This window comes from Pantherophis guttatus, chromosome 5 (assembly GCF_059756535.1).
Source record: "Pantherophis guttatus breed Tessera chromosome 5, ASM5975653v1, whole genome shotgun sequence".
Taxonomy (NCBI): domain Eukaryota; kingdom Metazoa; phylum Chordata; class Lepidosauria; order Squamata; family Colubridae; genus Pantherophis; species Pantherophis guttatus.
In genome coordinates, this window is record NC_142067.1 from 20,587,314 (window position 1) to 20,614,092 (window position 26,779).

General features: G+C 41.8%; 1 pseudogene; it reads right to left on the reverse strand.

Moving 5' to 3' along the window:
• The window catches only part of LOC148113297 (uncharacterized), a 47,975-nt pseudogene extending 21,748 nt beyond the window's left edge, over positions 1–26,227 (reverse strand).
• Positions 26,228–26,779: the final 552 nt, after the last annotated feature.

Genomic DNA, 26,779 nt, shown 5'->3' on the forward strand with positions numbered 1-26,779 from the left:
ATAAAAAGATAAAAGATTGTACAAGACGTTCTTAACTCTAAAAAAGAAAGTACAATTCTAAATTACATATATACTAAAACTAACAAACAGGGTTAACTATCTATAATATTTGAACATGTAAATATATATATACATTAACCTTGATTTCTTAATGACGGTGTAAATTTGTTACCTTTAATTTCTTACTGTATTTGGCTTTAGTTTTTTTTCCATCGATTGATCCATTCCTACCATCTGTCCCATATTTGGTAATACTGTGAGTCTTTCTTGTTGTTTAATTTTAAAGTTAATCTATCCATTTCTGCACATATAAATATCTTTTGGATTATTTGTTGTTCTGTTGGCAACTGTTCTAATTTCCAGGATTGGGCTAGGGTTAATCTAGCCGCCGTAATTATATGTAATGTGATGTATTTTATTTCTTTTCTACTGCTTTTCTACTGCTTCTAATAAAAAAATTTCAGGTTTTAGGTCAATTTCTTCTTCTGTTATTTCTGTTATCCATATTCTAATTTTCATCCAAAAATTTTTAATTTTTGGGCAGAGCCACCAAAGATGATAAAAGGTTCCCTGTGATTGTCTGCATTTCCAACATATCGGATTACAATTTGCATACATTTTTGCCAATCTAGCAGGGGCTAGGTACCACCTATACCACATCTTGTAGTGGTTTTCTTTGTATGTTGTTGCCTTTGTTATTCTACAATTATTTTCCCATATCATTTCCCACTCTTCCAATTGTATATTTCTTCCAATGTTCCTAGCCCAAGCTATCATTTGGCCTTTGACTATGTTTTCTGCCAAGTCGAACTCTAGTAGGTATTTATAGATCTTTGAAATTAATTTTCCCTCATTAGTTTCTAATAATTTATCTAATTGGTTAGATTTTATATCAACTCCTCCTTCTTCACTGTCTTTTTTATATCTAGTTTGTATTAGTAAATACGGCCACCAGTCTATTTCTATACCCTGGTCCCTGAGCTCTTGGTGAGATTTGAGTCTCCCATTAATATCCAGAATTTCTTTGTATCTTATTATTTATTGAGTAGCTGATGTGGTGGGGTGCATTGTATTGGGGTGCATTGTTGCCTCTAACGTAGATATCCAGCCTGGGACTTTCATGTAATGCTTACGTTTAATTTCCAACCAGGTGTCAATTAGTGAATTTCTTATTATATGGTTTTTAAAATGTTCGTATGTTTTGTTTCCGATGTTCCACAAGTAAGCATGCCAGCCTTTTAATAAATCATGACCTTCCAATTTCAATACTCTTTGGTTATTTTATTTATTTATTTATTTTATTTTATTGAATTTCTATACCGCCCTACTCCCGAAGGACTCAGGGCGGTGCACAGCCATGAAATAAAACACATAGATATACAAAATTTAAAATCGAATTAAATGAATTAAATAAATTTGGCTGAATTTGTACCCATAATTTAAGATACCCATATTTTAAAATACATTAAAAATTTAAAATTTACACTTAAAAGGGAGAAGATTTAGGCGAGGCCAGCTTGATGAAATAAAAGCATCTTCAACTCGCGGCGGAAAGTGCGCAGATCCGGAATCCTCCGTATCTCTGGGGGGAGCTCATTCCAGATCATCGGTGCCCCCACAGAGAAGGCTCTCCCCCTAGGGGCCGACAGCCGACATTGTTTGGCCGATGGCACCTGGAGGAGCCCCTCTCTGTGGGAGCGTACTGGTCGGTGGGAGGCTGTTGATGGTAGTAGGCGGTCCCGTAAGTAACCAGGTCCTAAGCCATGGAGCGCTTTAAAGGTGGTAACCAGAACCTTGAAGCGCACCCGGAAGACCACCGGGAGCCAGTGCAGCTCGCGCAGGAGAGGTGTTACATGGGAGCTCCATGTTGCTCCCATAACCACCCGCGCGGCCGCACTCTGCGCCAGTTGAAGCCTCCGGGTGCACCTCAAGGGGAGCCCCATGTAGAGAGCATTACAATAGTCCAGACGAGAGGTGACGAGGGCATGAGTGACTGTGCGTTATCCAAATTAACCCAATCCTTAATCCATATTAGACTTGCCGCTCTATATTTTTCCCAGGCTGGTAGGCCAAAGCGTCCTCTCGATCTATCATCTTGTAGTGTTTTTAAATTTATCCTCGGTTTTTTCCCCTCCCATATAAATTTTGCGATTAATTTATTCAAATTTGTAAAAAAAAAAAATTCTAATTTAACCGGGATAGTTTGGAATAAGTAGAGGAGTCTTGGGAGTATATTCATTTCATTTCATTTCATTTTATTAAATTTGTATACCGCCCTACTCCCGAAGGACTCAGGGCGGTGAACAGGCACAAAATAAAACACATAAATACAAAAGTTAAAACATGATTAAAACCCAATTAAATAATTTTTGCCCGAGACAATTTAAAACTCCCAGTAATTTAAAACGAATTAAAATTTCAGTTTAAAAATTTAAAAGATATATTTAAAAGATATATTTAAAAGATATATTTAAAAGATATATATAAAAGGTATATTCATCTTTATCGCCGCGATTCTTCCTAGCAGTGATAGTTTAAGTTTTCCCCATCTCTCTAGGTCTTTTTTAATTTGTTATATTAGTTCTCCATAGTTGTTATCTCTAATTGCTATATTTCTGGTTGTCAAATTTATACCTAGATATTTTATCTTTTTAACTACTTGCAATCCCGATTGTTGTTCCAGTTCTTCTATTTGTTTTGTTGTTAGATTCTTGGTTAATATTTTGGTCTTGTTTTTATTAATTTTAACCCTGCCACCCTGCCAAATTTCTCTATTTCCTCCATCAATTTTGATTGTGTTTCTAATGGATCTTCTGTGAAGAATACAAGGTCATCAGCAAAGGCTTGGACCTTGTATTCTTCTCCTTTTACTTTAAGTCCTTTTATATTTTTGTTTAGTCTAATTCTCCTAAGCAGAATCTCCAGGGTTAAAATAAAAAGCAGGGGTGAGAGTGGGCACCCTTGTCATACTCCTCTGCTTATTTCAAAGAAATCTATTAATTCCCCATTAACTAGTAATCTTGCCTTCTGACTTGTGTATATTGTAGATATTATCTTTTCAAATTTCTCTCCGAATTTCATATTTTTTATTTGTTGTGTCATGAATTTCCAATTGACCCAATCGAATGCTTTTTGTGCATCCAGAAAAACAAGCGCTGCTTGTTTCTCTGGATGCACCTCATAGTATTCTATTATGTTAATCACCAGTCTTAAATTATTTTTAATTTGTCTTGTCGGCAAGAATCCATTCTGATCTGGATGTATTCTGTTATTTAATATTATTTTTAATCTATTCGCCATTAAATTCATAAAAATTTTGTAGTCGGTATTTAATAGGGAAATTGGCCTATAATTACTAATTTGTGTTGTATCTGTCCCTTCTTTGTAGATTAATGAAATATGTGCTTCTTTCCAAGATTCTGGTATTTTTGCTTCTTTTAATGCCTCATTGTAAACCTCTAATAATATCCCATTTAATGATGTTCCTAATCCTTTATATAGTTCTATTGGTAGCCCATCTGTTCCCGGGGTTTTATTGTTTTTTTGTTTCCTAATAGTTTCCTGTAATTCTTCCATCGTAATCTCCCTATTTAGCATCATTTTTTCCTCTTCCTTTATCACGGGCATCTCCTCCTTTTTTAAATATTGGTCTATTTCTTCTACTTCCACCTTTTCTTGCTTATATAGGTTTTGAAAGAATTGAATTGCTATCTCTTTCTTTTTTTCTGGGCTCTGATGCAGCTTACCTTCATTGTCCTGTAGTTGATGAATTATTCATTTTTCCCTTTCTTTTCTTAATTTATAAGACATCCACCTCCCCGGTTTATTTGCCTGTTCAAATTGATTTTGTCTTATGAATTTTAATGTATTGACATATTTTTCTTGTTCAAGTATATTCAATTTGTGTTTAGCAGCCATCCAATTAACTCTTATCTGTACATCTTTCCTGTAATTTCGCAATTTTTAATCTCACTATGAATTTTGTTATATTCCTTTTCCCTCTCCTTTTTTCTTTTGCTATTATAGGCTAATGTTATTCCTCTAATGTACGCTTTTGTTGTGTCCCACAAATTTTGTAATGATGTCTGGCTTTTATTATTACCCTTGAAGAACCATTTCAGTTCTTCTTCTATTCTTTCAGTATATTCTTTTTTTTCATTACTTGTGTATTCATCATCCATCTACTTTTCCCCTTTCTCCATCCTCTCCATTCTACTATTAATGGGTTATGATCAGCCCAATCATTTGTCCCTATTTCTACTGATTGAATCTCCTGTGTTAAGGTCTTCGTAGCCCATACCATGTCTATCCTCAACCAAGATTTGTGAGGGTTGGAGTAGTATGTATATTTTTCCTCTTTGGGGTTATATAATCTCCAAACGTCTACTAAATTTAGTTCTTCTATGAGGGATAAAAATGTTTTCGGCAACAAATTTTTCTTATTTTTTTTATTCTGATTACTTCTATAGTCTTTTTTTGGGTCTACAATAGCATTGAGATCGACTAGTAGGCATACATTTTCTATATTTTGTTCTATTATTTTTTCATGTAGGTTTTGGTAAAATTCTTTTTGTTCACTATTTGGTGCATATATCACAACTAATAGCACATTTTTACCTTTAAGATTAACTTCAATCATCACAGTTCTTCCTATTTTATCTATATATTTGAGTTTGCTTTCTATTTCTTCTTTAACATAAACTGCTATTCCTTTTTTCTTCTCATCTGTTAATGATATGTATAATTTCCCTAGTTTTTTACATTGTAGATACTTTTCTTCTTGTTTTCTTATGTGAATTTCTTGAAGGCATATTATGTCTGCTTTTTGTTTGATAAATTTTCTAAATGTTTGATTTCTTTTAACAGGAGAGTTAAGTCCATTTATGTTTATTGATATGATTTTCAAATTTCTGTCCATTTTTAAAAGTTAGTCTTCTTTCTTTTTGTTCCTTTACTTCCTGTCCTTTTTTTTGCTTGGTCTTGTGCTCTTGTCGTTACTCCTTTTTCTTCTTCTTGAATTTCCCCTTCTTCCTCTTTTTCTTTCTCCTTATTGTTCTCTTCACGTAGGGTTATTTGGTCTTCTTGTCTCAATATTGTTTGGCCTCTCCCTCTCGGCTCCTCTCCTCTGCCATCTGTTCCTTCTTGTTCCATAACCTGGTCATATAAGTTTTGTGCTTTTTCTATCGTATCCACTTTTATCTTTTTCCCCTTCCACCTGGCTAGTACTCTTTCTGGCAATAACCATCGAAATAGTATTTGTTTTCTGTTTAATAACGCAGTGAGGAATCCATAATCTTTCCTCCACTCTCTAATTCTTTTTGGTATTTGTTTTAATGCTATTATCTCTTTTTGTTTGTAATATATTGGTTCTTCTTTGACTATTTTAAAGACAATATCTCTGATCTTCTTTCTTACAAAACGTACATGGACTTCTCTTGGGAGTCTGTGTTGTCTCGCATAATTAGTATTTATTCTGAACACTTTGTCTATTTCATTAATGATCTCTTCCTTATCTCTTTGCAAGATCTCGGCGATCATTTCAGCCATTACTTGTGTCAGATCTTCATCTCTTTCTTCTCTTACGTTTTGAAATCGTAGGTAGAATGCCGCTCTTTCCATTTCCAATTATGCTACCGTACTTTCAAGTTCTTTATTAAGGCCTGTCATTTTTGTGCCCTGTGGCTCCCATAATCACCCGCGCGGCTGCATTCTGGACCAGTTGGAGCCTCCGGATGTACCTCAAGGAGAGCCCCATGTAGAGAGCGTTACAGTAGTCCAGGCGAGACGTGACGAGGGCATGGGTGACTGTGCATAAGGAGTCCCGATCCAGAAAGGGGCGCAACTGGTGCATCAGGCGGACCTGATAGAAGGCCCCCCTGGCCACGGCTGTCATATGCCCTTCCAAAGACAGCCGTGAATCCAGGAGGACACCCAAGTTGCGAGCCCCCTCTGTGGGGGCCAGTAACTCACCCCCAATAGCCAGCGATGGCACCAGCTGGCTATACCGGGACACCGGCATCCACAGCCACTCGGTCTTGGAAGGGTTGAGTCGAAGCCTGTTCCTCCCCATCCAGACCCACACGGCTTCAAGGCACTGGGACATTACTTCGAGGGCATCATTGGGGTGGTCAGGGGTGGAGGTGTACAGCTGAGTATCATCAGCGTACAGTTGGCAACGCATCCCAAAACCACGGATGATCTCACCCAGCGGCTTCACATAAATGTTGAACAGGAGCGGCAAGAGGACCGACCCTTGCGGCATCCCGCAAACGAGGCACCTCGAGGTCGACCTCTGCCCCCCTGCCAACACAGACTGCGACCAGTCAGAGAGATAGGAGGAGAACCACCGCAGCACGGTGTCTCCCACCCCCAAGCCCTCCAGCCAACGCTGCATGATACCATGGTCGATGGTATCAAAAGCTGCTGAGAGATCTAACAGGACCAGGACAGAGGAGCAACCCCTGTCCCCAGCCCTCCAGAGATCATCCACCAATGCGACCAATGCCGTCTCCGTGCTGTACCCAGGTCTGAAGCCGGACTGGCACAGCTCTAGATAGACGGTTTCATCCAGGTACTGCGGGAGCTGTCACGCAACCACACTCTCAACAACCTTCGCAATAAAGCGAAGGTTGGAGACAGGATGGTAATTTACCAGAACAGCTGGGTCCAGAGAAGGCTTCTTGAGGAGGGGCCTCACCACCGCCTCTTTCAAGGCGGCAGGCAAGAAACCCTCACTCAGGGAAGCATTTATAATCCTCTGGAGGCAGCCTCATGTAAGTTCCCGGGTGGCCAGTACCAGCCAGGAAGGACACGGGTCCAATAAACATGTGGTTGCATTAACCTCCCCAGAATCCTGTCCACGTCCTCAGAAGTCACAGGATTGAACTCCTCCCAGATAACATTCTCAAGGCCGGCCTCAGTCACCTCGCTGGAATCTATCCAGTCAGAGTCCAAGCCTTCCCAAATCTGAGCGATTTTATCGTGCAGATACTGTGCAAAATCCTCAGCCTGCCCTTGCAAGGGGTCCTCCCGCGCTCCCTGATGTAGGAGGGAGCGGATCACTCTAAACAAGGTGGTTGGGCGGTAATTACACTTTGCCGCTTTTATCGCCATTAAATAGGTCCTAACATGAGACCTAACTAGTGTTCAGTCGGATTTAGATCGACTCGCCCTCCAACCACTCTCTAGGCATCTTTTCTGGCGCTTCATCTCCCTCAACTCCTCAGAGAACCAAGGAGCCGGGAAGGTTAGACGCCGGGTCAGAGGCCGCAAAGGCACGACTCGGTCCAGGGCACCAGCAGCCATCCTGTCCCAGGTGGCCCAGGTCCTCAGCCGAATAATGAGCCAGAGTTACAGGCACTGGCCCAAGCTCCCTCTGGAACCTATCAGGATCTACCACCTAGTCGGTTCCGCCTCCCTGTGGTGGGGTTCAGCAGTCAGAAAGTCTAGCCTTAGGAGAGAATGGTCCGACCATGACAGGGGTTCGATGACTATATCCCCAACATCCAGGCTATTCAACCACTGACCAGAGACAAAAACCAAGTCCAGAGTGTGTCCTCCCGTATGAGTAGGGCCAAGAATTAGTTGTGTCAGGTCCATGGCTGTCATGGAAGCCATAAACTCTCGAGCCAACCCAGACGCCTCACCGGCAGACGGCAAGTTGAAATCCCCCATGACCAAAAGCCTGGGGGTATCAACCGTCACCCCGGCAATAACGTTGAGGAGCTCGGGCAGGGCCGCTGTCACATGGCAGGGAGCCAGGTACATGATCAGCAGGCCCACCTGCACTCCATGGCCCCACTTCACCAGGAGAGACTCGCATCTGGCTATCTGAGGTACAGTGGCCTCCCTTGGATCAAGACTTTCCTTTATAACGACCACCCCTACCCTGGGCCCTTGGCTGATAAAATGCGCAGAAACCTGGCGGGCACATCTCTACGAGGGGAACCCCCCCTTGGCCCAACCAGGTCTCTGTAATACCTGCCAGGTCTGCGCCCCCCTCCTGAATAAGGTTGCAAATGAGGGGGGCCTTATTAACCACGGACCTAGCATTGCACAACATCAGCCTTAGGCCCGGACACCACAGCTCTGGACAGCCCGGGGAGCGAGAAGAGGCCTGGGGGCCGAGGCACACCACCACTTAAAGACAGCAGATGCATGCCCCCAACACATGATACGGCCCCCTGCTCCCGCCATATCTGCCCCTCCCAACTAAGGCTCTGATGGGATTGCCCTCCTCCCTCTCAACAGCAAGCTCCTCCACACCCCATCCCCTGCCTCCCATTCCAGGCCCCTGTGACAAGCCCGGCCTATAACCCTCCCTCTCCTCCCCCCTCCCCAACCCCCCTAAAAGATTAAACAAAGACAATTTTAAAAAACCCCGCAGCCCCCTCTTTGCGGCATGCCACCTGTCGGGGTTCCAAAACCCATCATTGAGGTAGGCCCTCGATAGAGTAGAGGGCCAAGCCTGCGAGAGGGGGGAGTCTCACAGACCAAGAAGCTCCACTGCTGAGTACATCTTGACCATAACGGGTAAACACGACCATATCCTGAGGGTCCATAGAAAAGGACCAGGGGAGAAGACAAAGAAATGGGGGGTCTCAAAGACATGTTCACAGGACCAAGTCCACTGTCCCCTCACAACAGAGGACAAAGTCCAGTTCCAAGACGACCACAATCCAAGGGGGGGTAGATCCAACCACCCCCTCACGGTGGTTAGGTCAGCTGGTCAGCCCCCTCTTGTGGTGAGATGGCAGCAATGAAACCGATGCAGACAAACAGTGTCCGGGGATCAGGTCCAAAAACCGCCCTCTCACAGCGGTTGGTCTGATGGTCAAGTCCCCTCCGCTGACAAAGTGCATAAATATGTGAAATCATCCCGGTTCAGCCCCCAGGGGCCCCGACACCAAGCCACCCTCTCACGGTGGTTGAACTGATGTCCAGCCCCCTCAGCCTATGGGATGCAGCCATGTACCAACCTCCAATTCAGATGGAAATAGCCCTCTCCACAGTCAGGGGGGTTCAGATGACAATAAACATAGTGACACGTGAGTCCCACAGACTAACAGCTGGTCCAGGTGGGCCCAGTCCTAAAAGGGGAACACTGGAGGAAAAAGAAATGGGGCAGAAATGGGGCAGTTGTCTCAAGCCCCCAGCCCCTGCACAGCCACAATTTGAGGCCTCCCAAGGCCTGGGAAAAGATATCACACCAGGTCCTAGCCCCAACCGTGGTTGCAGGTCTCCCGGTCTTGTTGTTTTGTTGCCCCCCCCCAACTCCAACTCCAAGGGGTGGGGGGTTGCCAGCGCCCTCTGACTGCCAGACAGCTGCCACCATCACCGCCGCCTCCGCGCCATCATCGCCAGCACCACAAAAAGAGCCTGGCGGCGTCCCAGAGGTCTTCGGGGGTGCCCGACACATCTTACAACTCTTTGGGCAACCCCCCCCCAGGCTTGGAATCTCGCCGCACGGTGAGCGCCCAGGTGCAATGCCGCTCCGACATTCAGATGGCCTCCAGCTGTGGAAAACGCTGCTGCCGCCCAGCTGAGCAGCCTGCCGCTCCCGACATCGCGCTTTCCTCTCTGCTAAGTCACGGAGGGAAAAGAAAACCCTCTCCATACTGGCAGGGAGCTCCCCTAACCGGTCCTGGGGTCGTGGGTCTTCGAAACGACCCCCAAAATACCCAAAAGGTAGGTCGGCGCCCCGACCTCAGATTGCAATCCCAGCGGGCGCCGCCATCTTGGACATGCACAGTTTTGTGCTGTTCCTAGTACGTTCCTAATTTATGGCTGCATCTCCAACATTCGGGGGATAAATTTGAATACATTTTGGCCAATCTCGCTGGGGGCAAATGCCATCTATAAAACATAAAGATTTTCTTTGTAGGCTACTGCCATCATACATTTGTAGTTCCATTCCGATAATTTATTCCATTGTTCTAATGTTATATTGTGTCTGAAACTTCTGGCCCAACTAATAGTTGTCTCCTTAACTGTCTCTTCTTCCATTTTATATATTAACAAAAATTTGTAGATTTTTGTAATCATTTTTTTCCCATTCCTTGAAGTAATTTGTCTATTTCCAATTGTTCCTCATTGATACCATATTGTTCCCGGTCTTTTTTAAATCTTGTTTTGATTTGAAGATAAGGCCACCATTCCATATTTATTCCTTGCGTTTTCAAATCCTGAACCAATTTTAGTTCTCCTTTTTCATCTAATAATTCTACATAACTCACCATTTTACTCAAATCTGTGGTATTTGGATGTCTCATTACTTCCATCGTTGATAACCAAATTAGGACTTTCCTACAATGATCCTTTTTAATTTTTCCCCAGACTTTTAACAGAGTGTCTCTTAGTATGTGCCTCTGGAAGCACATGTGAAATTTATTCTTTCCCTCCCAGAAGAAGCCATGCCAACCAAGTTGGAGGTCATGGCCTTGTATCTCTAATATTCTTTGTCTTTTAGTTGAATCCAATCCATGAGCCATGTTAACACTGCCGCCTGATAATACAGCTCCCAATCTGGAAGGCCAAAGCCACCCTTGTTTCTTTTTTTAAGGTTTTCTTTTTTAAAAACATTATTAATTTTATAACAACAACATGACACAACATACAAAACACAAACACATGATATGTGTTTCTTTTTACATATCAGTTTCGTTCCTCTTACTTTCTACTTTCTATATTTCCCATTTTTCTCATCTTTTATTATCTTTATCTTTATTTCCAGTTTTATTCATTTATAGTATTTTACATATTTGTCATATCATTTATTCACTTTTACTTTCCCTAATCTCGAGCCAATCATACCACTTAGTCCATACTTGATAATATTCTGTATCTTCCTTTTCCTTTATTTCTTTTGTTAATTTATCCATCTCCACACAGTCCAGGATTTTCTTAATTGTTTCTTCCTCTGTTGGTACCTTTATGTTTTTCCAGGACTGTGCGTAGACTATCCTTGCCACTATAATTATACGCAAAATCAAGTATCTAATTTCTTTACTATAGGTTCTGTTCAATATCCCCAGTAAAAACATCTCTGGTTTCAAGTCCACATTGTAACCAATTATCTCTTCTATCCAACTTCTAATTTTAGCCCAATATTTTTTTGCCTTAGGACATGTCCACCAGAGATGGTAATATGTTCCGGGGACTTTTTTCATTTCCAATAATTTGGAGAGTTGTTAGGTGTTCTGAATTGAGAACGGCGGATCAGAGACCAAGATAAGCAACACGGTTTATTCCAGCAACAACACAAGGGTTAAAATATGTAACCTGACATCGGTCGCACGCAGCCGCTATTTATATTGCAGCTGGGCTCGCGCGGCCAATAAAACACTTTAAAACATTCACACCTCCCGCTGGCCGAGCTATCAGCTCAGCCGATCAGGAAGCCTCCCGTTGCTGGGCGGCCGCTCATCAGATTGTAACAAGAACAAGCCGTATGGTGTAAAATGCCATCTGTAGAATATTTTTAACTGGTTTTCCTTGAATGCTGTTGATAGGGTCAATTTAATGTTTATTTCCCATAATTTTTTCCCATTTCTCCAATTCTATATTGTAGCCAAAATTTTTCACCCATCTAATCATGGTATCTTTAACTACCTTTTCTTCCATCTTATACCTCAGTAGATATTTGTATATATTACTAATTAATTTTATTTCTGTTCCATGAATAATTTTATCCAATTCTTGCGGTTCCTTTCATATCTCATACATCTTTTTATCTCTAACAAATCTAGATTGAACTTGAACAAGCCACCCTTGTTTCTACTGTCTTGTAATAGCTTTAGTTTAATACACGGTTTTCTCCCTAACCAAATAAATTTCATTACTGAAATTTATTTAATTGTTCGAAGAATTTTTTTTTCTAATTTTATCGGTACTGTTTGGAAAAGATAGAGTAATTTGGGTAATATATTCATTTTGATTGTTGAAACTCTGCCAATTAGTGATATTTGTAGTTTAATCCAATTGTCCAAATCTTTTTGTATTTGTTGTAATAGTGTGTCATAATTGTCTTTTTTAATCGTAATATACTTTGCCGATAGCCATATTCCTTTTTTGGCTCTCGAGATTCCCAATTTCTCCTCTAGTTCTTCATTCTGTCTATTGGTTAGATTTTTAGTCAATATTTTTTCTTTTCTCTTTATTTATTTTGAGCCCTGCCACTTTGCCAAATTGGTTTATATCTTGTAGTAATATTTGTCCAGATTCTAAAGGTTCTTCTATAATAAATGCTAAATTGTCTGCAAAGGCCTGGACTTTGTATTCCTGTGCTCTAAATTTTAATCCTTTTATTTCCCAATTGTATCTAATTTGTAACATTAACGTCTCCATAGAAAGAATGAATAACAGAGGAGATAAGAGGCATCCTTGTCTTATTCCTTTAGCTATGTTAAAACCTTCTGTTTGTTCGCTATTTAATACTATTTTTGCCCTCTGATTGGAATATATTGCTCTGATCATTTCAATGAAGTTTTTTCCAAGGTTCATTGCTATTAATTGATTTATCAGAAAGTCCCAATTTAGGTTATCAAAAGCCTTTTGTGCATCTAGGAATATCAATGCTGCCTGTTTTTCCAGGTGTGCCTCATAGTATTCTAATACATTCATTATGGTTCACATGTTATTTTTAATGTGTCTGTTGGGTAAAAATCCATTTTGGTCTGGGTGTATGATTTCATTTAGTATATTTTTAAGTCTTTCTGCCATTTTATTTATTTATTTATTTATTTATTAGATTTCTATACCGCCCTACTCCCGAAGGACTCAGGGCGGTGCACAGCCAAACAATAAAAACACATACAATACAAAATTTAAAAAATAGAATAAAATCAAATTAAATAATTTTGGCCCCGACAAATTTAAAACCCCAAACTTTTAAAACCAATTTAAAATTGAATATATAAATACTAAAAAATATTTAAAATTTTAAAAATCTTTTATAAAAGAGGGGGAAAATTAGGCCAGGCCGGCCTGGTGAAATAGTAAGGTCTTTAAGGCGCGGCGGAAGGTGCGCAGATCCGGGATCCTCCGTATCTCTGGGGGGAGCTCGTTCCAGATAGTAGGTGCCCCCACAGAGAAGGCTCTCCCCCTGGGGGCCGCCAGTCGGCATTGTTTGGCTGACGGCACCCGGAGGAGCCCCTCTCTATGGGAGCGTACCGGCCGGTGGGAGGCTATTGGTGGTAGTAGGCGGTCCCGCAAGTACCCAGGTCCTAAGCCATGGAGCGCTTTAAAGGTGGTAACCAAAACCTTGAAGCGCACCCGGAAGACCACCGGGAGCCAGTGCAGCTCGCGCAGGAGAGGTGTTACATGGGAACGCCATGTCGCTCCCATTACCACCCGCGCGGCCGCACTCTGCGCCAGTTGGAGCCTCCGGGTGCTCCTCAAGGGGAGCCCCATGTAGAGAGCGTTGCAATAGTCCAGGCGGGAGGTGACAAGGGCATGAGTGACCGTGCGTAAAGAGTCCCGATCCAGAAAGGGACGCAACTGGCGAATCAGGCGAACCTGATGAAAAATCCTCCCGGTCACGGCCGTCAAGTGCTCTTCTAAAGACAGCCGTGAGTCCAGGAGGACGCCCAAGTTGCGAGCCCTCTCCGTGGGGGCCAATGATTCGCCCCCAATAGTCAGTGATGGCGTCAACTGACTATATCGGGACGTCGGAAACCACAGCCACTCAGTCTTGGATGGGTTGAGCCTGAGCCTGTTCCTCCCCATCCAGATCCGTACGGCCTCCAGGCACCGGGACATCACTTCAAGGGCATCGTTGGGGTGATCCGGGGTGGAGATGTACAGCTGGGTGTCGTCAGCGTACTGATGGTACTCCACCCCGAAACCACGGATGATCTCGCCCAGCGGCTTCACATAAATGTTGAACAGGAGAGGCGAGAGGACCGACCCTTGCGGCACCCCACATATGAGGGGCCTCGGGGTCGACCTCTGTCCCCCTGTCAACACAGACTGCGACCGGTCAGAGAGAAAGGAGGAGAACCACCGCAACACAGTGCCTCCCACCCCCAACTCTTCCAACCGGTGCAGCATGATACCATGGTCGATGGTATCAAAAGCCGCTGAGAGATCTAACAGGACCAGGACAGAGGAGCACCCCCTGTCCCGAGCCCTCCAGAGATCATCAACCAACGCGACCAATGCCGTTTCCGTGCTGTACCCGGGCCTGAAGCCCGACTGGAACGGATCCAGATACGTCGTTTCATCCAGGTGCTGGGGGAGCTGTTGCGCGACCACACTCTCAACAACCTTCGCAACAAAGCGAAGATTGGAGACCGGACGATAATTTACCAACATTGCCGGGTCCAGGGAAGGCTTCTTGAGGAGAGGCCTCACCACCGCCTCTTTCAAGGCGGCGGGAAAGTCACCCTCACTCAGCGAAGCGTTTATAATCCCCTGGAGCCAGCCTCGTGTCACTTCCCGGGAAGCCAGTACTAACCAGGAAGGACACGGGTCCAATAAACAAGTGGTCGCGTTCAGTCCACCCAGAATCCTGTCCACGTCCTCAGGGGTTATTTATGCCATTATAGCCATAAATATTTTATAATCAGCATTTAGCAGCGAGATTGGCCTATAGTTTTGAATCTTTTGCTTCTCATTATTATTTTTAGGAATCCATCCAGGATTCCGGTATTTTAACTTATTCTAGTGCTTCATTGTATATTTCTAATAATAAATTTTCTAATGGTTTTTGGATTTCTTTATGAAATTCTGCTGGAATTCCATCCGGACCTAAGGTTTTATTGTTTTTTTGCTTTTGAATTGCCTTCTTCAACTCTAACGTTGTTATCCTCTCATTAAGTAATTCCTTTGTTAATTCTGGTAAACTTAGGGGGTTCCTCTCTTGTAGGTATCGCTTGATCTCCTTCTCTTCTTCTTTTTTTTAAAAGTCTTTTTAAAAAACACGACATGACAAACACGAACATAAAACATATATTTCCTTTTTACAACAGTTTTGTAATGGTATTCTTCTATTATTTACATCCCCCCCGCTCTTCTTTAACTATACTTGTCTTTATAGTCCCTTTATTCCTTATTTCTGTATATAACCCTTCACACATAATATTATATCTATATATTATTTTACAAACATTATCTGTTTTGTGACATTTTCTCATTTGTTCTTATTTACTATTTCTAATCTCCAGTCAACTATACCATTTGTTCCATACTGCATAGTATTCTGTATCCTCCTTTTCTTTTATCTCCTTCATTAATTTGTCCATTTCAGCACAGTCCAGAATTTTTCTAGTTCTGTGCATATGCTAGCCTTGCTGCCATTATTATATGTAAAATTAGGTATTGTGTTTCTTTAGTATATTTTGTGGTGGATATTCCCAATAAGAATATCTCCGGTTTCCAATCTATGGGTTGCTCGATGATCTCTTCAAACCATTTTTTAATTTTGGTCCAATACCTTTTTGCGGATGGGCATGTCCACCATAAATGATAATATGTTCCGTACTCCTTTTTACATTTCCAACATGTTGGTGAAATGTTTGGAAACATCTTGGCAAGCCAACCAAAGAACATCTTGATCTGGTTTTCCTTGAATGCCACAGTCAATTTTATATTTGTTTCCCACATTTTTTCCCATTTCTCCAATTCTATATTATATCTAAAAAAAATTGCCCATTTTATCAGTCTCCTTGACGACCTCATCTTCCATCTTGTATCTCAATAAATATTTATATATTTTGCTAGTTAATTTTTCCTTAGTTCCTTGTATAATTCTTGTTTACCATTTTGAATTTCATATAATTTTATATCCTCTTTGTATTTAGAGTGAATTTGTGTATATGTCTACCAGTCTATCTCCCTACCTAGATCTTACTCTAGTTCTTGTTTTGTTTTCAAATTTCCTTGTTCAATTAACAAATCCTTATATCTAATTACTTTATCTATATTAATTAAGTTTGGATATTTCAATGCTTTCATTGTGGATAACCACGTTGGAATTTTTATATAGTGCTTTTTAAAAAAAATTTCTGCCAAGTCTGCAAAAGAGCATTCCTTAATATATGCTTGCAGGTCGTGTCCTTCTATAGCTAAAACCCTTTTATTTCTTAATTCCATCCAATCTTTTAACCAAGTTAAAATAGATGCCTGATAGTATATTTCCCACTCTGGTAATACCAAGCCCCCTTTATCTTTAGTGTCCTGTAAAAGTTTTAATTTAATTCTAGGTTTTTTCCACTGCCATATAAATTTTGTAATTAATTTATTTAGGTCTTCAAAGAATGTTTTCCTAGTTTTATTGGAATAACTTGAAACAAGAATAATATTTTCGGCAGTGTATTCATTTTGACAGTTGCGATCCTCCCAAGAAATGAAATCTGTAAATTTCTCCATTTTTCCAAATCTTTTTTTATTTGCTGTAATATTTTATCATAGTTATCCTCCTTGATTGAGGAGCACTTAGCTCTTAGCCAGATCCCTAGGTATTTTATTTTCTTCGTTATTGTTCTCCTTTAATTAATTAATTTATTTATTTATTTAATTTTATTTATATACTGCCCTTCTCCCGAAGGACTCAGGGCAGTGAACAGCCATAATAAAAACAATGTACAAAGTAGAGTTTAAAAGCAGATTAAAATAATTAAATCATAGGCCGAATTTAAAACTCTCATTTTAAAACCAATTTTAAAACCCCATTAAAACCAAATTAAAATAATTTATCCCATCAGAGCGGCTTGCTGGAATAACAGGGTCCTCACTGCACGATGGAAGGTGTGGAGGTCAGGGATCCTTTGTATGTCCGGGGGTAATTCATTCCAGAGGGCAGGGCCCCCCACAGAGAAGGCTCTCCCCCTGGGGGTCGCCAGTCTACATTGTTTGGCTGACGGCACCCTGAGGAGGCCCTCTCTGTGTGACCGTACCGGTCGGTGGGAGGCAATCAGTGGCAGAATGCAGTCTTGTAGATAGCCAGGTCCTAAGCCATGGAGCACTTTAAGGATGGTAACCAACACCTTGAAGCGCACCCGGAAGACCACCGGGACCCAGTGCAGCTCGCGTAAGAGGGGTGTTACATGGGAGCGACAGGTCACCCCCATTATTACTCGCGCAGCCCTATTTCTCAATGGGGTAGGGATATATAGTTTCTCACCTTTCCAGGCTAGTCCTTCCCTGTGTGTGAGTAATGCCCGATGGTTTGCTAACCATGGATCAGACTTTAATTCAGTTTGTAGGTCAGTTATCCAGTTGGGACCTACTGGGATTCTATCTCGCACGTGATTTCCTGTTTGTCGGGGGGGGGGGCTATTAGTGCTTGCATTATCTAATCCCTTTTAGTTTCATATTGGGGCATGCGAGATAAAGCATCAGCTAAGAAGATTTTTCCCCCGGTATGAATTTTAGGTTGAAGGTGAATTGGCGGAAGTATTGTGCCCATCTGACTTGCTTTGGCGATAGCTTACGGGGTGTTTGGAGGGTGCTAGGTTTCTATGATCAGTCCATACTTCAGACTGTATTTTAGTACCTTCTAATAGATGTCACCACGTCTGGAGTGCCCATTTAATCGCATAGGCCTCTTTCTCCCACACAGTCCAATTACGCTCTGTGGGAGTAAACTTCTGTGATGTGTAAGCACAAGGTTGAAGCTGACCTTGAATATTCTTTTGTAAGAGCACTGCTCCTACTGCTACATCACTCGCATCAGCTTGTATGACAAATGGTTTTGAAATATCAGAATGTTTGAGAATCGGCTCTTTGGAGAATAGTGACTTTAGTTTTTCAAACGCTAGTTGACAGGGTTGTGTCCAATTCAAAACCTGTCTGGGTTTAGGCTTTCCCGTAGCTAGATGCCTAGTCCATAGTAAATCTGTTAGAGGTAGGGCTACTTGGGCGAATGATGGTATAAACTGCTTGTAAAAGTTAGCAAAGCCGAGAAAGCTTTGCAGGCATTTCTGGGTTCTTGGGACTTGCCATTCTAACACCGCTATTACTTTATTAGGGTCCATTTCAATCCCCTTCCCTGTGATCCGAAATCCCAAGTAATCTATTTCTAACCTGTGGAACTCACATTTGGACAATTTTATGAAGAGCTTGGCCTCCAATAGATTAGATTAAAATGTCATCTAGATACACAAGTTCCCCCAATACAGATGTTCATGAAGCACTTCATTTATGAGTTGCATAAAAACAGCAGGAGCTCCCTGTAACCCAAACGGCATGACCTGAAATTTGTAACTACCTAGGGGACAATTAAAAATAGTTTCCATTCGTCCCCTGCATGGATGTGTACTCGATAATACACCTCACTTAAATCAAGCTTCGTGAATATTTTGCCAGTTGCCAAGGTAGTCAATAAATCCGTCATAAGTGGCAACAGGTATAATGGTTCCACACAAACAGCATTCAGACCCCTGAAATCGACGCACAGACATAGTCCGCCATCCTTCTTTTCTTTAAAGAGGACTGATGCTGCCAGATGTGATCTACTGGGCCGTATGAAACCGCTTGCCAAATTTTAATCAATATAATGCCTTAGTTCTTCCAGTTCCTGAGGGGTCATAGAATACATACAGGGTTTTGGCAACTTGGCCCCGAGTATTAATTCAATAGCACAATCGGTGTTACAATGGGGTGGTAGGGTTTCACATTCATTCTCGCTAAATACCCGCATCAAATCCCCGTAGGTATCCGGGACTCCTTCCTGATGTAATGGGTTTGGTTCCTTCCTTGTAATCCTTTTTCCCTGTTCCTTTGCCTGGGGTTCGGGATCCAAGGCCATCCTTAGTTTACAGAAACCCCCCTCCCACCAAATGGTGGGTTCCCATTTATCAAGCCAAGCGAGCCCTAAGATAATGGTCTCAATCATTTGTTCTATTACTACAAAATGTACAAGTTCCCAATGCTTCCCAATTTCGAGCCTCACAGGATCAGTAACGTGAGTAGCTGGTTTTGTCCCGAGGGTTGACCCAACCATCTGTTCGAACACAATAGGTACCTGTAATTTGACAATACGAACACCTAGGCTGTCCGCTATTGATCGCCTTATTAGACAGTGTGTACAACCCGTATCTATTAAAGCACCCTGAATATTTGCCCTCCCCGTATTTTGATGTTTCAGAGCTACCGGTATTATGAACAGGCACATTGGAGCACATACCATGGGGTCCTGTATTTCCTCCTCCTCTTTAATGATCCCCGATTCCTCTGGTACCCGTGCTGTTCCAGGGGGACATCCAGTTTCAGTACATAAACTGGGTAGCTACTCTAGACCGTTCCAGTGTCATCTGTGAATGAGCTTTAGGTCTACCCATAGGAGTTGGCAGTGGTGGGATTCAATTTTTTTAACAACCGATTCTGTGGGCATGGCTTAGTTGGGGATGTGGCTTGGTGGTCATGTGACCGGGTGGGCGTGGCTAGCTGGTCATGTGACTGGGTGGGCGTGGCTAGCTGGTCATGTGACTGGTGGGCGTGGCTATCTGCATAGGGACTGCAGAGGGCTGAAAAAAGTGATTTCTGACTGGTCCTCGCACTTTTTTTTTATTGCAAAAGTTTTACAATTACATTTTCACCCCTTTTTCCCCCCACCACCACCCACCCCAGACTTCCCAACCTCCCTAACCCTCCCTAACCCTCCCCTCCCCCCAGACTTCCCTATATTATACTCATATCTGGTAAAAAAAAATAGAAAAAAAACCCTTAATATAAAACTTGTGTAAAAACTTGAACCCCTCCCTCCCCTTTATAATTTTTCTTTTTACCCTCATTACCTTAAAATATTTCTAATACATTATTTTCAAATAAAAGCTATTTGATACTTTCTAGTTTGATATTTGTTCTGAACATATTCTATCCACTTTTTCCATTCCCATTCATAAGTCTCTTGTGAACAATCTTTTAAGTATGCTGAAATCTTCGCCATCTCTGCAAAACTGGCCATCTTCAAAGTCCATTCCTCAATAGTGGGCAAAGCTTCATTTTTCCAATATTTACCTATCAACAATCTTGCTGCTGTTATCATATACAATATCAGTTTTGTTTCACCCAATGGTCCTCGCACTTTTGACCGGTCCTCGCACTTATGACCATCCTCACATTTATGCCCGTTGCGGCATTCTTAATAACCGTATCACTCATTTCACAACGGCTTCTCTTCACCATGGTGACAAGATAGGGCAAAAACGTAAAAATGTGAGGACAGTCGTAAGTTTGAGGACTGGTCAAAAGTGCGAGGACCAGTCAGAAATAATTTTTTCAGCCCTCTGAGTAGTCCATATGCATAAAAGGATACAGCAATAGAGAGGGATGAAGGAAGGGAAGGGAAATTAGAGTAGGAGTGAGGGTAAGAGAGGGAGGAAGAGAGGAGGAGAAGGAGAAAGGAAGAGGAAGTAGGGAGGAGAAGAAGAAGGGGAAGAAGAGAAAGTAAGAAGGAAAGAAAAGAGAGAGGTGGTAGGTTTGAGGAGAAAGATTGCTGTACAATAAAAAAGATGAAAGGGAAGAAAGCCAACCCCAAACAAATATAAAGATATTAAGATAAAGAATGAATTGTTAAACTTTAAAGAATAAAAGAGAACAAATATGAATAAATAACAATAATTAGAAACACACATACAAACATACAATGTATTTTCTTTGAACAGAGTATTTGGCCGGTTCACAAATTTAAACAGTGTTTAGTCATTTCAATTAAATTTACTATTTCTATATTTCCTTTTTGCCATATTTATTCCTCATCTATTTTTGTAAAAAACCAATATTACCCTTCATCTTCATCTCTAATCTTAATCAAATTCAATTTTTCCCTTCTATTCTATATTATACCCCTTCCCATTGTCATCTATTTTTATATCCATCCTCACATTGGTTAATTATGTAATATTACAGTTGTTTAATATAAATTCAACATTTTAATATAAATCAATTAGTTATATAACTACCTTTTTTGTATATTAATCAATGTGAACATGAATATTCCAATTATTTCCATGCAATCCAATTTCTTGCAAATCAATTAATTATATTTACCAATAATAATAAACCAAATAATTTTCCCCATATATTCCTCCAAACCACAACTTAACCATTTCTGCTTTCAACACAATATACAATTAATAGTATCTCAATTATTACAATTCCCTAGTTAAATAGAGCTTTTTTTCTTTTGTGTTTTAAAATCTTGAACTCTCCTCTTTCCCCCTAAATTTCCCATTGTTTGCACCTACCTTTTTTGGTGAGGAAAAAGAAAAGAAATCTGCCTGCCTAATTTTCCAACGTGCAAAGCCAACAGCCTGCTTTACTTTCTGTTTCGTTTTTCAGTATAGCTAGGGAAAAAAAATCAGCACTCTTTGCAAGCAAGCAGCAGAGCCGTGAGCAAAACAGCTGAGAGCAAATCAGCTGAGACTCGGGAGCCGATCTAAGCAAGGGCTAATTAGCCTATGCTGAAGCTCCGCGAGCCAATAAAATTACAAAAAAACACCGAACCCTTTGTTAAATTGCTGGCTCGCCCGCCCCTCGCCCACCACTATTTATTGGCAATAAATAGTGGTGCAGAGGGGCGGGGCAAGGGGCGGGGTGAGCCAGCAATTTAACAAAGGGTTCAGCCGAACCCCCTAGAACCGGCAGAATCCCACCACTGGGAGTTGGCGCTTGTGGAGTAGAAACATGGGGTGGTGGTATTGGACAATCAACTGCTCGATGACCCTCTTGCTTACAGCGATAGCATCGAAACGGTCTTCTGGGCAGAACATCGGTTCAGGACCTGGTAGGAATAAAGGGTTTCATGGCTCCCCAGTTTGCTGACTGCTTATCCAGATTCCTCCGAGGTTGGTTTAACCCCTCACTCCTTGTACAGAATTCCCACAATCCAACATCCAATTCCACAACTGCTTTATACCAATCTGATATATGAGGTTCCAGTCCTCTATATACACATGCTTGTCTCAATTCTTGATCTAAGCCCATATGGAACTGGTGTATCAGCAGTCTTTCAGGCCACACTCTTAGCCTCCCTGCTATTTTGCGAAAATTCCTGGTCACGGTCCTATGATGTCATCAGGCATGTTCCGATCTCTCGCAGCTTAGCATTCCACTGATATTCGCATTCCACTGGTCTTTCCCTTTCCCCCCACCCCCACTGCATCCCAGCTACATCCTGTCCGACCACCGTGCACTCATTGTCCTAATCGGATCACCATCATTCCCCCCCCCCGTGCCTGACATTCGTGTGTTCAGACTCAGCCACTGTCATCCCCCGTCATGTCCCCTCACATTTGGTGATATGTCGAGGGGTGCTTGATGCTCGACAATCAGACTGCCTTTTCAAATAGTTTGTTTTAACTGAAGAACATTTAGTGTGTCAAAAGCCTTATTTTACCTCAGATTGTTTTATGGCTGTTCGTTGAAGGGCTGCCTCTTCCAGATCACATCTACCCATCTCATTAGAGTCCAGCAGGAGGGTTATGTTGTAAGTCCCATTGGCCAAGAGCTTTATCTGATGAAATCCAGATAATGTGTCTTTTCTGCTATGACTCCCCACCCTCTGGAATATCATCCTTCCTGAAGGTGAGGTTAGTGCCATCTTTCAGAAAGCTCTGAAAACTTGGTTCTTCCAGCAATGTTGGTCATTCTTTGGGTAGCCTGAAAGACAGCTATATTGAATTTAGGTGGGTGTTCTCCCACAATCTTTTATTATCTTATTTGTTTTTATTTTTAAATTATTTTAATAGTTGTTTTAACTATTAGTTGAACACGACCCACAGTCATATTTAATGAAGTAAATGGCTATATAAATACGCTTAATGAATAAATAAATTTAGTGAAGATGGTAGTATTCTCTGAACTTATCTAGGAGGAACATTGATTGAAAAATAAAATAATAATTCATATTTTTCTGTTATTATACCCAAGGTATTTATTTTGTGTGGTACTGTGAAAAGTTTTTTTTTAAAAAGTTAAATGGAAACCCAAATGGCCCAAAGAAACAGTCATTCAATGAAGTCTTAGCAGTGCCCAAGAAAATAAATGGTTTTCTATGTTCGTCCAAAAAAAAGTTAAGATTATGGTTGTAACAAACAAAAAAGAGATGGGGCTTTGATTGTGCAGTCACAACCTATAACTTGTCCTTTTTTTACATTTCTGTACATGCCTCTATTGGCAAGCATAATGGATATTTTTGGTTGGTGTCCAAGTCCTTGACAGCAAACTGTTCTTTGGAAAGAATTTGAATAGTTGCCTCTCCTACATTTTTGGAACCTGTAAAGATAGAACATCCCAGTTTACATAGGGTATTTTTAAAGAGCTGGAGGAATTCACAGTTCACTGGTTGGAAAGAGAATATTACAATCCATCAGCATCTTATTCATCAAATCATGTACTGGTTGAGAGATACAGGTTGACCTACACAGCCTCCATCTACAGTATATGGGGATAGCAGAGGTGAAATGCTACCAGTTTGGACCAGTTCTCCTGAACCGGTAGTAAAAAAATGCTACCGGTTCAGGTGAACCGGTATTTCCGACGATCAGCTAGGCGACGATCAGCTGTGACATGTGATTTATATTAGCTAGAATCATCTGATTTCCTGATTTCTAGCTAATCTAAATCATGTGGAATCACTGTTCTATTTACCCTTGCAGACTTGGAAGACTTCAAAATGTTCCTTTTTTAGTGCTGTGCGGGCGCGCCTCAGGCACACATGCGCGCTCAGCATGCACTCAGTAGCAGACTCACAGTACCGGTAGCAGACTTCAGAGGATTTCACCATTGGGGGATAGCCACAGATTATGGTTTAAAAAGATAAAAACTGTGGTCATGATAGCGCAATCAAACTATGTTTGGTTTTATGTGTATTTCAAATGTAATAAACTTCATTGATCAAATGATTCTGGCTAGTCCTGATTTTTTCTTTCGGCACATCCTTGCTTGTGGCTGACCAAGAATGTAGAAAATGGCAGGAGAAGGGAGGAGAAGGGTGAAAATGGCAGTAAACAGAAGGAAAAAGCAGAGATTTATTTTTGTGCACCTGACCTTCCAAGAATCTTACCTTGCTGTATGGAAAGGATATTCCTATAGCCTTTCCCTTTCTTTCTTTCTTTCTTTCTTTCTTTCTTTCTTTCTTTCTTTCTTTCTTTCTTTCTTTCTTTCTTTCTTTCTTTCTCTCTCTCTCTCTCTCTCTCTCTCTCTCTCTCTCTCTCTCTCTCTTTCTTTCTTTCTTTCTCCTTCTTTCTCCTTCCTTCCCTCCCTTGCTCCCTCCCTATTTCCAAGAGGTCTGTTGAGGTGCATGCAAAATATTCTTACAGATATCAGGTTGATGGATTGCAAAAGGCTTTTGAAATGTGGTTCAAAGACTAATGAATTTTGGCCATCCTGAATGTTGAGTTTCCCCCTTTCCCCGGGCCAACATAATGAATGTACCCTCATTCAGCAAGATCATTCTTTTTTAGGAAACATGATCTCAGTGAAAGCATGAGGGTGAATAATAATGTAGGAAAATCTAAATAGCACTTAAAGCTTGCTGTTGAAGAAAAATGGTCCTCCTGATATTTAAATATTTAAAAATCCTCCCCAGGTTTCCACAGATAGGAAAAGAATATGTTTCTTCAGTAGCCTGAAAAACTGAAGTCCCATTTTGCAGAGTTAAACCTGTTTCTTTACAGGAAGTTTTCAACTTAGGGCCTGGTGGCTCAGCAGACTGATAGCATTGTGATTAACACCAGCTGTCTGCAATTACTGTAAGTTCGAATCTCACCAGGCTCAAGGTTGACTCAGCCTTCCATCCTTTCTAAGGTAGGTAAATTGAGGACCCAGTTTGTGGGGGCAATAAGCTGACTTTGTATAAATATACAAAAGTATGAAGGCTATTGCTGAATGCATTGTAAGCTGCCCTGAGTCTCCAGAGAAGGGTGGCATATAAATCAAATTTAAAAACAAAAACAAAAAAACCCCTAATGACTAATAACTAATTGGGAACCAGAAGTTTTGTTGTTAAGCAAGGGAGCTGTTAAATGAGTTGCATCCAACTGTACAACCACTTTTATCATGATTATTAAGCCAATCACAGCAATTGAGTGGATTAGTTTAGTTTACTTTATTGTCATTGCACCTCATACAATGAAATTAAATACCATCTTCAGTGTATATTATAATTATAACAATAAAACACAAACACACATCCTTCACATCAGTGGTGGGTTCCAACCAGAGTTACTACCGGTTCTCGTGCAAGTGCGTTAGGTTTCTGGCCAGCTGAGGTGCGGCAATCCACTCTGCCACACCTATCGGCTGGGCTAAAAACCAAGAAATAAAGGTAGGAATAAAGCAGGGGTGGGCGGGAGGGCCCAGCTCCCAGTCACAGAGAACCGGTTCGGTGACGTCACATCGTCACTGTTACAGGATCCATGGATCAGGCCCAATAACAGACATGAGTCAATCATTTAAATAAGTTTCTTTTATTTGCAGGTTCATCAATACATCACAAGCAGCATCTGGAAGTCTGGGGCGAGGGAGTGTGTGACTACCTTATATACCTGTGGGTGGAGATTCAGGTAAGGAGTGATCTGTGGGTGGGGTTGGCCAAGCGTGCATTAGCGTTAACCCCTGCATTACTGTATCCCTAGTGATCCCTGGTATGGGTAAGGCATTTATGTGTAACAAATCCCCCTCTAAATGCCTGACCTGTGGCTGTGGATCCGGTTGTTTAAGTGATGCCCAAGGGCGAATATTAAGTTTGGATACCAGGTATGAGTGTTGTCTGCCTTGTAGTGGTTTTGTTAGTATGTCTGCAGTCTGTTCTTCTGTGTTGCAATGTATGGCTTTTACGAATCCGATTTTGGAGAGCTGTCTCACATGCTTGTATTTTATGTCAATGTGCCTGGATCTCTGTCCCACTGCGTCGGCCATGGAAATTTCTATGGCGGCCTTGTTGTCTTCGTAGATAGTTATCGGGTACGCTGGTTCGCACCAGACACTGGCGAGTAGGTCGTCGAACCAGGTGAGGTTGTTGGCAGCCTTGGATAGGCATATGTACTCCGCCTCAGTGGTTGAAGTGGCTACCAAGTTTTGTTTACCAATGCACCGGGCTATTGTTCAGGTAGAATATGTACCCTGATGTGCTTTTCCGGCTCTTGGTGTCCCCGGCCCAGTCAGCATCAGCATAGCAGGAGAGGACGGGTTCGTTGGACGGTTCTGGTTCTAGAAATAGACATGCGTTGGCACTGTGCTTTAGGTACTTCAGTACCCTCTTTACGGCATCCCAGTGGTACATGGTGGGTTTGCCTACGTGCCTGGACAGTAGATTAACTGGCCTAGTCCAGTTGGCGATGTACAAGAGAGAGCCTATGACTGACCTGTATAGTGTGTTGTCTTTGAATTCGGGTGACTCGCCATGCATATTTTTTAGGAAATCCGGCTGCATGGGTGACTCACACCCCTTGGCATCTGCCATGTTGCATTTGTGCAGTATTTCTTCTATCTTTTCCTTCTGGGACAGTTGAAAACCTTTGGGGGTTTCGTTGATTTGCACACCTAGGTATCTGTTTATTTTTCCTAGGTATTTTAAGGTGAAGTGTTCACTCAGCTTGCTGGCGAAGGTGTTGCGATTCCCTTCGTGTTTACTGATGTAAAGTATGTCATCCACGTAGACTAGAATGTATTCTGGTGAGTCCCCCTCTCTCCTGGTGAAGAAGCAGTTGTCGGCTATGATTGCTGTAAATCCCATTGACTGCAGGACCTCGACCAGGCATTCATACCAGCGTTTGCCGGATTGTTTCAGTCCATATAGGCTCTTGTTTAGTAGCCAGGTGTCCCCCCTGTTGGT